We start from the raw sequence: 2,448 nt of genomic DNA on the forward strand, positions 1-2,448 counted from the left end.
GAGGACACTCGGAGGACGTACGCCCGCGTGTACTTATGGTACATGATTTCGAAGACTCTCTTTCCTGACAGTGGGGGGAAGCTGGCCCATTGGTGTTGGCTGAAGGCGCTTACGGTCTTGGACCACCGGTGGAGTTGGGGAACAGCGGCACTTGCCTACCTCTATCGGCAGGTGATGATTTGTTCTATGTACTATTTTCCTATAGTACATAGAAAGACAAAGTAGTAACCAAATGTCTTATGTACGCAGTTGGACGAAGCTTGTCGCAGGACTGGGAGCAGGACTGGGAGCGGCGGTATTGGTGGATGCTTGCTCCTACTTTCCGTATGGAGCTGGGACCGCATATCAGTTGGGCGGCCTAGGATACTCACCGAGAGGCATTGGCCTCATCACCCGGACAACCCTGATCGGGAGCCGACTTGGGCATACCTTTGGGACAATGTCTCGGAGATGACGAGCGATCCAAAGATCATGTACGAGGCAGTACACTCGCGGAGTTGGACACTCTTACCGCTGAGCAGGTAACCGATCATTCTTTTGCAATCCTAGTTTTCATTGATTCTACTGGCATGTTGTAAATTCTGAAATATTTGTATGCTGCAGGTGGAATGGGAGCCATATGGTACCTACTACCGTATTGGCGCGGGGATGCCTGACCTCAACCACAAGTGCACGGAGGAGGCGCTGTTCTGGCGTATGCGCTACCCACTCATATGCATGTGGCTTGTTGAACACCACCAGCCGCACAGAGTGATGAGACAGTTTGCGCTGTATCAGGAGTGCCCACCTCAGTGGCAAGACACGGACAAGGCGCTTCATAGGTAAACTTCTGGAATCATGCGATGGAAAATTCTTGATACAAGAGGTAGAATCTAACTTCTTGATTCTTGCAGGCTTGATAGGCAGCGGCAGAGGAAGATCACAAATTGGCCAGTCCACCATAGCGGCCACATCGCAGCGTTCCAACACTGTTTGGAAGCGACACGGACTGCTGGCCCTGTGGAGATTGTGCCTCACAACTTGGCCGCTTTCAACAACTACCTGCAGTGATTCCATGAAAACATGCGTATCGAGTTAGTGAAGCACGCGTATGCTGACTACATCTTGGACGACCCCATCGAGTTCGATGAGGTTGCGCAAAGCCAGCACGACACCTATGCTCGCAAAGGGAGATCGACTTCTATTGCTTCCGAGCTGAACTTCGTGGTAATGGATTCTCTCATTAACTAGTACATCATCTAGATTGCCATGTGCTCGCTTAAATTGTGTATGCTATATTTGTCACAGATGGTCGGAGATCCAAAAAACAGGTCGAGGAGTGCGAGGTTATGTGGGACCGGAGCGGGAGAGATGAAAAGCTCTGTCGGACCGTTGCGGAATTTCATTAAGGTATGATCACCAACTTTGAATGTACGCTATTATGTTCCGGTGGCTTTGTAACCATGAGTTCCATGACGCGAGAACACTGCACGAAAGATGCGGCGGTTAGCCAACTTGCTAGGTTGCCGCGAAGGCGAAATTCCGCAATCCTCCTCTTCTCCAGAGCGGGAGGTATGGACTATTTTGTTGCTATCAAACAGGTTCTTACTAAATTTCAACTTTTGTAATCTCATTTGTTCTTGTTTGTGAAGATTCCTGACGACGAGGAAATTCTGAGTCAAAGCATACCTCCAAAGCATACCTCCAAGCAAGCCCCACGGTCTGCTTACCAGTTGAAGCCAAGGGGCAATGTGTATATCCCAGGTAATGGGGTTACAAAAATAGAGGAAAACAGATGTGTGCATTGCATTCATGCATAGAAAATCTGGGGAATTTTCGCGCTTTAAAGTAAAACAGATCACGATGAATCGAAGTTTCACTTGACCTTGGTGGAATTGAAGTAGCTCATCAAGTCAAGCGCTATAAACCTCAATGTGACTTTGCTAAAACCTTGTTTTGGGTAGAGATGATTTGATCTAAGGGGTTAGATCAAATGGAACTAATAATCAACACAACCACACTTTAATCAATGATCAATTGCTTGATCTTATAACAGATCATAATAAGGTAATCCTTGCCATAGCATATGAACACCAATTCAATTGCAAACCAAGTAACAATAAAATGGAGAAACCATTCTTCACTTATCTTTTCCATGTCTTAAACTAACCCATGATCCTTGATACGTCTCCGACGTATCGATAATTTCTTATGTTCCATGCCATATTATTGATGATATCTACATGTTTTATGCACACTTTATGTCATATTCGTGCATTTTCTGGAACTAACCTATTAACAAGATGCCGAAGTGCCAGTTTGTCGTTTTCTCGCTGTTTTTGGTTTCGAAATCCTAGTAACGAAATATTCTCGGAATTGGACGAAATCAAGTCCCAGGGTCCTATTTTTCCACGAACCTTCCAGAAGACCGAAAGGGATACGAAGTGGGGCGACGAGGCGCCGCCACCA

The 2,448-nt window shown here is 46.5% G+C and overlaps 1 long non-coding RNA gene across 1 annotated transcript; it reads left to right on the forward strand.

Annotated features, from left to right (window-relative positions):
• Positions 1–1,363: 1,363 nt before the first annotated feature.
• On the forward strand, positions 1,364–1,674 carry LOC124660945. The gene is made up of 3 exons (XR_006990028.1): positions 1,364–1,389; positions 1,462–1,551; positions 1,632–1,674. It is a non-coding gene; the product is annotated as an uncharacterized LOC124660945 (long non-coding RNA).
• The last annotated feature ends 774 nt before the right edge of the window (positions 1,675–2,448 follow it).

This window comes from Lolium rigidum, chromosome 6, assembly GCF_022539505.1.
Source record: "Lolium rigidum isolate FL_2022 chromosome 6, APGP_CSIRO_Lrig_0.1, whole genome shotgun sequence".
Classification (NCBI taxonomy): domain Eukaryota; kingdom Viridiplantae; phylum Streptophyta; class Magnoliopsida; order Poales; family Poaceae; genus Lolium; species Lolium rigidum.